Source organism: Lynx canadensis, chromosome F2 (genome assembly GCF_007474595.2).
Source record: "Lynx canadensis isolate LIC74 chromosome F2, mLynCan4.pri.v2, whole genome shotgun sequence".
NCBI lineage: Eukaryota > Metazoa > Chordata > Mammalia > Carnivora > Felidae > Lynx > Lynx canadensis.
The window spans coordinates 41,381,705-41,391,584 of record NC_044320.2 but is presented as its reverse complement, the minus strand read 5'-3'; positions in this window follow the sequence as shown (position 1 = coordinate 41,391,584).

Sequence of the window (9,880 nt, the reverse complement as noted above, 5' to 3'; positions counted from 1 at the left end):
TTATTTGTGTTTTGGGTGTTGAGTTTGATAAGTTATTTATAGATTACGGATATTAACCCTTTATCTGATATGTTACTTGCACATATCTTCTCCCATTCTGTTAGTTGCCTTTTAGGTTTGCTGATTGTTTCCTTCCCTGTGCAGAAGCTTTTTATTTTGTTGAGGTCCCAGTACTTCATTTTTGCTTTTGTTTCCCTTGCCTCCGGAGACATGTTGAGTAAGATGTTGGCTATGGCCAAGATCAGAGAGGTTTTTGCCTGCTTTCTCCTCGAGGATTTTGATGGCTTCCTGTCTTAAATTTAGGTCTTTGATCCATTTTTGAGTTTATTTTTTTGTACGGTGTAAGAAAGTGATCTAGGTTTATTCTTACATGTCGCTGTCCATTTTTCCCAGCACCACTTGCTGAAGAGACTGTCTTCATTCCATTGGATATTCTTTCCTGCTTTGTCAAAGATTAGTTGGCCATACGTTTGTGGGCTTATTTCTGGGTTGTCTATTCTGTTCCATTGATCTGAGTGTCTGTTCTTGTGCCAGTACCATACTGTCTTGATGATTACAGCTTTGTAGTATGGCTTGAAGTCTAGGATTGTGATGCCTCCTGCTTTGGTTTTCTTTTTCAAGATTGCTTTGGCTATTCGGGGTCTTTTCTGGTTCTGTACAAATTTTAGGATTCTTTGTTCTAGCTCTGTGAAGAATGCTGGTGTTATTTTGATAGAGATTGCATTGAATATGTAGATTGCTTTGGGAAGTATTGACATTTTAACAATATTTGTTCTAATCCATGAGCATGGAATAAGTTTCCATTTTTTGGTGACTTCTTCAATTTCTTTCATAAGCTTTCTATAGTTTTCAGTGTATAGATTTTTCACCTCTTTGTTTAGATTTATTCCTAGGTATTTTATGGTTTTTGGTGCGACTGTAAATGGGATCGATTCCTTAATTTCTCTTTCTGTCACTGCATCGTTGGTGTATAGGAATGCAACCGATATCTGTGCGTTGATTCTATATCCTGCAACTTTGCTCAATTCATGAATCAATTCTAGTAGTTTTTTTGTGGAATCTTTTGGGTTTTCCATATAGAGTATCATGTCATCTCCGAAGAGTGAAAGTTTGACCTCCTCCTGGCCAATTTGGATGCCTTTTATTTCTTTGTGTTGTCTGATTGCAGAGGCTAAGACTTCCAATACTACGTTGAATAACCGTGGTGAGAGTGGACATCCCTGTCTTGTTCCTGACCTTAGGGGGAAAGCTCTCTGTTTTTGCCCATTGAGGATGATATTAGCGTTGGGTCATTCATATATGGCTTTTATGATCTCAAGATATGTTCCTTCTATCCCTACTTTCTTGAGGATTTTTATCAAGAAAGGATGCTGTATTTTGTCAAATGCTTTCTCTGCATCTATTGAGAGGATCATATGGTTCTTGTCCTTTCTTTTGTTGATGTGATGAATACATTAATTGTTCTGTGGATACTGAGCCAGCCCTGCATCCCAGGTATAAATCCCACTTGGTCGTGGTGAATAATTTTTTAAATATATTGTTGGATCCGGTTGGCTAATATCTTGTTGAGGATTTTTGCATCTGTGTTCATCAGGGAAATTGGTCTATAGTTCTCCTTTTTAGTGGGGTCTCTGTCTGGTTTTGGAATCAAGGTAATGCTGACCTCATAGAAAGAGTTGGGAAGTTTTCCTTCTATTTCTCTTTTTTGGAACAGCTTCAAGAGAATAGGTGTTAACTCTTCCTTAAATGTTTGGTAGAATTCCCCTGGAAAACCATCTGGCCCTGAACTCTTGTTTTTTGGCAGGTTTTTGATTACTAATTCGATTTCCCTACAGTTATGGGTCTGTTCAAATTTTCTATTTCTTCCTGTTTCAGATTTGGTAGTGTATGTTTCTAGGAATTTGTCCATTTCTTCCAGATTTCCTATTTTATTGGCATATAATTGCTCTTAATATTCTCTTATTTTTATTTCTGTGGTGTTGGTTGTGATCTCTCCTCTTTAATTCTTGATTTTATTTATTTGGTCCTTTCCTTTTTTTTTTTGATCAAACTGGCTAGTGGTGTATTAATTTTGTTAATTGCTTCAAAGAACCAGCTTCTGGTTTCATTGATCTGTTCTGTTTTTTTGGATTCAATAGCATTAATTTTTGCTCTAATATTTTTTTTTAATTTTTTAAATGTCTTTATTTATTTTTGAGACAGAGGGAGACCGAGCATGAGCAGGGGAGGGGCAGAGAGACAGAGAGGGAGACACGGAATCCGAAGCAGGCTCCAGGCTCTGAGCTGTCAGCACAGAGCCCAATGCGGGGCTTGAACTCACGGACTGTGAGATCATGATCTGAGCTGAAGTTGGACGCTTAACTGACTGAGCCACCCAGGTGCCCCATCTGCTCTAATCTTTATTATTTCCTGTCTTCTGCTGGTTTTGGGTTTCATTTGCTGTTCTTTTTCCAGCTCCTTAAGGCGTAAGGTTAGGTTGTGTATCTGCAATCTTCCTTCTTTAGGAAGGCCTGGATTGCTATATACTTTCGTCTTATGATCACCTTTGCTACGTCCCAGAGGATTTGGGTTGTGGTGTAATGATTTTCATTGGCTTCCATATACTTTTTAATTTCCTTTTTAACTTCTTGGTTAGTCTATTCATTCTTTAGTAGGATATTCTTTAGTCTCCAAGACTGTTTTTACCTTTCCAAATTTTTTCTTGTGGTTGATTTCGAGTTTCATAGCGTTGTGGTCTGAAAATGTGCACGGTATGATCTCGAACTTTTTGTACTTACTTAGGGCTGATTTGTGTCCCAGTATATGGTCTATTCTGGAGAACGTTCCATGTGCACTGGAGAAGAATGTATATTCTGCTGCTTTAGGATGAAATGTTCTGAATATATCTCTTAAGGCCATCTGGTCCAGTGTGTCATCCAAAGCCATTGTTTCCTTGTTGATTTTTTGATTAGATGATCTGTCCATTGCTGTGAGTGGAGTGTTGAAATCTCCTATTCAGGTATTACTATTGATGAGTTTATTTGTGATTAATTGATTTATATATTTGGGTGCACTCACATTTGGCACATAAATGTTTAGAATTGTTAGGTCTTCTTGGTGGATAGACCCCTCGATTATGATATAATGCCCTTCTGCATCTCTTGATACAGTCTTTATTTTAAAGTCTAGATTTCCTGATACAAGTATGGCTGCTCCAGCTTTCTTTTGTTGACCATTAGTATGATAGCTGGTTCTCCATCCCTTTATTTTCACTCTGAAGGTGTCTTTAGGTCTAAAGTGGGTCTCTTGTAAACAGCATATAGATTGATCTTGTTTTCTTATCCATTCTGTTACCCTATGTCTTTTGATTGGCGCATTGAATCCATTGATGTTTAGAGTGAGTACTGAAAGATATGAATTTACTGCCATTATGATGCTTGTAGAGTTGGAGTTTCTGGTGGTGTTCTCTGGTCCTTTCTAGTCTTTGCTGCTTTTGGTCAGTGTTTTTTGTTTTTTTGTTTTGTTTCTTTTTTTTTGGTCTTTCCTCCCCTCAGAGAGTCCTCTTTAAAATTTCTTGCAGGGCTGGTTTAGTGGTCATGAACTCCTTTAATTTTTGTTTGGGAAACTTTTAATCTCTCTATTTTGAATGACAGCCTTGCTGGATAAAGAATTCTTGGTCGCATGTTTTTCTGATTCAGCACATTGAATATATCCTGCCACTCCTACCTGGCCTGCCAAGTTTTTGTGGATAGGTCTGCTGCAAACCTGATCTGTCTTCCCTTGTAGGTTAGGGACTTTTTTCCCTTGCTGCTTTCATGATTCTCTCCTTGCCTGAGTATTTTGTGAATTTGACTATGATATGTCTTGTTGATGGTCGGTTTTTGTTGAATCTAATGGGGGTCCTCTGTGCTTCCTGGATTTTGATGTCTGTGTCTTTCCCCAGATTAGGAAAGTTTTCTGCTGTGATTTGCTCATATAATCCTTCTACCCCTATTTCTCTCTCCTTCTTCTGGGACCCCTATGATTCTGATGTTGTTCCTTTTTAATGGGTCACTGATTTCTCTAATTCTTAAATCATGCTCTTTTGCCTTGATCTCCCTCTTTTTTTCTGCTTCATTATTCTCTATAATTTTGTCCTCTATATTGCTGATTTTGTTCTGCCTCATCCATCCTTGCTGTCGTGGCATCCATCCGTGATTGCAGCTCAGTTTTAGCATTTTTAATTTTCATTCTGACTAGTTTTTACTTCATTTATCTCTGTAGAAAGGGATTCTAATCTATTTTTGACTCCAGCTAGTATTCTTTTTTTTTTTTTTAAATTTCTTTTCAACGTTTTATTTATTTTTGGGACAGAGAGAGACAGAGCATGAACGGGGGAGGGGCAGAGAGAGAGGGAGACACAGAATCGGAAACAGGCTCCAGGCTCTGAGCCATCAGTCCAGAGCCCGACGCGGGGCTCGAACTCACGGAGCGTGAGATCGTGACCTGGCTGAAGTCGGACGCTTAACCGACTGCGCCACCCAGGCGCTCCAACTCCAGCTAGTATTCTTATTATCGTGATCTAAATTCTGGTTCAGACATCTTGCTTGTATCTGTGTTGGTTAATTCCCTGGCTGTCGTTTCTTTGTGCTCTGTCTTTTGGGGTGAATTCCTTCATTTTGTCATTTTAAAGGGAGAAAAGGAATTAATGAGGTAGAAAAATTAAAATTAAAGTATTAAAATTAAAAAATTACACACACACACACACACACAAAATCGAATAAATGATGCTAGATCTTGGGGTGCCTGGGTGGCGCAGTCGGTTAAGCATCCGACTTCAGCCAGGTCACGATCTCACGGTCCGGGAGTTCGAGCCCCGCGTCAGGCTCTGGGCTGATGGCTCAGAGCCTGGAGCCTGTTTCCGATTCTGTGTCTCCCTCTCTCTCTGCCCCTCCCCCGTTCATGCTCTGTCTCTCTCTGTCCCAAAAATAAATAAACGTTGAAAAAAAAAATTAAAAAAAAAATGATGCTAGATCCTAGGTGTGTTTTGGTCTGGGTGTCGAAAGTGGTTTGACAGATTAGAGAAAAAAGGGCGGTGGGAAAATGAAATCGTTTGAGAATTTGAAAAAATGAATACACTAAAGTGGACAAAATGAGATGATGGGAGTAAATAGAATTTGAAAAAATTTGCACAAAAGTAAAGAAAAATATTAAAGTAGAAAAAAGTAGAAAAAAATTAAATAAAAATATTTTTTTTAAAATTTTTTTTTCAACGTTTTTTTATTTATTTTGGGGACAGAGAGAGACAGAGCATGAACGGGGGAGGGGCAGAGAGAGAGGGAGACACAGAATCGGAAACAGGCTCCAGGCTCCGAGCCATCAGCCCAGAGCCTGACGCGGGGCTCGAACTCACGGACCGCGAGATCGTGACCTGGCTGAAGTCGGACGCTTAACCGACTGCGCCACCCAGGCGCCCCAAAATAAAAATATTTTTAATAAAAATTAAAAATAAAAATTTTTCTCTTTCTGCAAGAAAAAGAAAAGAAAAAAATTGTTTGAAAATGTGAAAAAGTGAATACACTGAAGTTGACTAAAATAAAATGATGGAAGTAAAATAGAATTTGGAAAAAATTTACACAAAAGTAAAAAAATATAGTAAAAAATATTTTTAATAAAAATTGAAAATAAAAATAAATTTTTCTTTATTCAAGAAAAAGAAAAGAAGTGAAAAAGAGAAAAAATAAGAAAGAAAGAAAATTGAACAGATGGACCTGCTAACAGATTGAAATAGGACTAAAATTACTTCATTTTTCCCCAGAAGTCAGACTATGAACTGCTTTATAGTCCATAAACCAAGCAGGCGGAGAGACTTGTGTTCTTGTAGAGCGAGGTTGGCCCAGTTGGGCGGGGCTCAGTGTAATGGCTCCGTTGTCCACTAGACGGCGCTGCTAGCCTACTGGGGTGGAGTGTTGTTGAGCTCGTAGGTGCACTTGCGCATGCGCGGGAGCGGTGAAAATGGCATCACCCAGTACCCAGTCTCTAATATCAGAGCTCTGTTCTCCTGGATCAGCAGTTGTGCACCTGTCCTCTGTCTTTAGCTTTTGTCCACTCCCCGCTTTTTCACTGTCTGTGACCAGGCCCCAGGCAGTACCTCTCTCCCGAGTTTTGTCTCAGATGTGGCTGTTTTCCCCGGCCCTTTACTTCTGAAGGACTGCAGCTTTGACCTGTTCTGCCCCGCTGCAGGAGGGTCTCAATGAGCAACGGCTGAATGTTGGCTGTACCCAGGAACACTTGCTGGACCCTGCTGCTGCCGGTGTCCCGAGGCCCTGGCCAGGTGCCAGCCCACCCCAGAAAAAGTTCGTGAGATAGTGTAGCAGCACCTCTTCAGAGATTATGGAAAATCACAACACACATCTGGCACCGGACTTCACCCTTAACGACCTGTTCCAGCACCCGGAAATGTGGCAGTTCTCTGGGGTCTGCTGGGACCAGGTGGTTTCAACAGTCTCTATCAAATGTCCTTCCAGCAGTGGAACCACTTTCCCCTGTGTGGCTCAAGAACCTCCCAGACCCCACTCTGCTCCTGGGGATTCGTCCTTCCCACCAGAACACCACCTGGTATGGAGCTGTGGAGTTGCAGACTTTGCGCTCCCCTTGTTTACAGTCTTAATGGAATTTAAACCCTCTCCTTTCTCCTTTCTCCCTTTTTAGTTTAGTCCCTGTGGCTGTTTCCAATTTTCCACTTTTTCTCCAGCTGTTTTTGGGGAGGGGTGCTTTTCCCATATTCTTCTCTCTGCCCCAGCCTCTCTCTGCCTGCAAAAGCACCTCCCTTCCCGTGGCTTCTCGCTCCCCAAGTTCACCTCTCCACACTGCATACCTGCTGAACTCTGTGGTTCATATTGTGCAGATTGTTGTGTTAATCCTCCAATCAGTTTTCTAGGTGTGCAGGATGGTTTGGTGTTAGTCTGGCTGTATTTTATGGACACGAGACACAAAAAACTTCGATGCTCTTCCACCATCTTGGCCCCACCCTCCCCAAGACCGATTTCTGCACTAATTTTTATTATTTCCCTTCTTCTGCTGGTTTCGAGATTTATTTGCTGTTATTTCTCCAGCTCTTCAAGGTGTAAGGTCAGGTTGTGTATCTGAGACCTTTCTTCCTTCTTTAGGAAGGCCTGGATTGCTTTATGCTTTCTTCTTATGACTGCCTTTCCTGCATCCCAGGGGTTTTGGGCTGTGGTGTTATCATTTTCATTGGCTTCCATGTACTTTTTAATTTCCTCTTTAATTTCTTGGTTAACTCATTCATTCTTTAGTAGGATGTTCTTTAATCTCCAAGTATTCGTGGTCTTTCCAAATCTTTTCTTGGGGTTGATTTTGAGTTTCATAGTGTTGTGGTCTGAAAATAAGCAAGGTATGATCTCGATCTTTTTGTTCTTGTTGAGGGCTGATTTGTGACCCAGTATGTGATCTAGTCTGGAGAATGTTCCATGTGACCTTGAGAAGAATGTGTATTCTGCTGCTTTAGGATGAAATGTTCTGAATATATCTGTTAAGTCCGTCCAGTCCAGTGTGTCATTCAAAGCCATTGTTTCCTTGTTGATTTTCTGCTTTGGTGATCTATTGTGGTAAATGGGGTGTTGAAGTCCCCTACTATTATGGTAGTGATATCAATGAGTTTCTTTGTCTGTGATTAATTGATTATATATTTGGGTGCTTTTATATTGGGGGCATAAATATTTACAATTGTTAGATCTTCTTGGTGGATAGACCCCTTATTAATATAGAATTCCCTTCTTTATCTCTTGTTATAGTCTTTATTTTAAAATCTAGTTTGTCTGATTATAAGTATGGCTACACCAGCTTTCTTTTGACAACCATTAGCACAGTAGATGGTTCTCCATACCCTTACTTTCAATTTATAGGTGTTTAGGTCTAAAACGAGTCTCTTGTAAGCAGCATATAGATGGGTCTTGTTTTCTTACCCATTCTGATAAGTATAGCACACTTCTTAAACTTTTTCCTTCTGGTGAAAATTCTTGGCTGATAGTGGCTTCATTTTCTTTAGGCCTTAATGATTATTTTTGGTTCTTGGGCCTTCTCACTCCTCTTAGCATGTATGCTTAATACTACAGGTAGGTCAAGAGAAGCCTGCTGGAAATGAGGTTAGTGATTCTGCCTTATGTAGAGGTGGGGTACAGGGAAGGGAATAATAAAAAGAAATCCAAACCTCCTAATTCTCCTTTTCTCTTGTACCCCCTTTGCAGCCCCAAAGCTCTCCTAGAGGGATCCTAGCTGCATTGCCCTCTGGAAACCCCATAGGGACATACACAGCTCAGCAACATGTCCTGCTGGGGTACCCAGCATAGTGTCTGGACAGCTGCCTGATTAGGCCAGAGAGGAGCCCTTTACTGTCTCCTGGTACTTACATTATTCCCTTGCCTGTGAGTGGCCAGCCAGGATGCCTCTGCCTTATTAAGCCAGGTACTTAATATTGAGCTTATCCCTGCACATGCTTCTCACTTTAGATTAGTATAACCATCTCTAGTTGACACAGGAATTGGCCTCTTTATGCACAATTGGATGTGTGTTCTTTAGGCACAGTGACAAACAAATTTCTTTGATTATTTTATGTTGAGTATTATGTCAACCAATCATCTTTTTTGGTTAAAGAATATAACAATATTTATGGCTACTTTATATTTCATACTTCGATAGGGCACCTGGGTGGCTCAGTCGGTTAAGTATCTGACTTTGGCTCAGGTCATGATCTCGCAGTCTGTGAGTTCGAGCCCTGTGTCAGGTTCTGTGCTGACAGCTCAGAGCCTGGAGCCTGCTTTGGATTCTGTGTCTTCCTCTTTCTCTGCCCCTCCCCCACCTATGCGCACACGCTCTCTCTCTCTCTCATTCAAAAATAAACATTAAAAGATTTAATATTTTATAGTTAGAGATGCTAAAATAGTTAAAACTTAGCTAAGTGAGTCTCCTGTAATATCTCCTAGTTAGGAGGTATTCCTCCAGGAAGCTATTAAAATACTTACTTAGTGAATCCTTTCTTGACTCAGGAGAGTTGATCTTTCACTGGGTTCTGTTCTCCAGATGAACTTGCTTCAATCATGGTCTTTCCTCTTCTTCCCAGAGCACTAACTGAGCTTGCCAGTGGCTCACCCTTACTGACAATGGTTTCATTATTGATATGTGTGTTTCTGAGAACCTATAACTGCTTCCTATCACTCTGTGGAGGAAGTGATAGCTTCTTTGGCTATCTTCTTCTTCTGGTCTCTTCTCATTCTTGTCTAACAGAATTAGTTGACAGGGTTTCAACCAAAAAAAGAAGAAAAGGTTTGTGCCTAATGTTTCTGGAGGTTAGTTCCCTTAGGTGTGGGCTGTTCTGGAGTATAAGAACATGAGGTTCAAGATTCTATCTGTTTAGGCTTTTTATGCAGCAACTGGAAGTTAACTATAAACATGCTTGGAGACCTAGCTCCAAGCTTACCTTTTAGATAGATCCCTTTAAGTCCGACCTTGGTCATGGAGTGCCCTGCCATTGTTTGCATTCATAGTGTGTATTTGTATAGTGTTCTTGGCGACTCTTCTTATTCTGATATCTCTAAGCTAAATCTCACACAGCTATTGAACTTCCATTTTTAAATTGCACTGTAACTTGCACATATCATTTTAAATTTCCTATCAATTAAATCTTTTTTAAGATTAAGATTTATCGATTAATTTTTACATGTGTGTATAGCCATGTAATGACCACTCAGGTTATTTCCAACACTCCAGGAAATTGCCTTGTGCCCACTGGTAATATCTCTGTCAAAGTAGCCACTATTTAGACTTTTATCACCATAGATGCACATCAACTATTTTTAAACATACATATAGAATTCTATAGAGTACAGCTTCTGCTCGACATTAT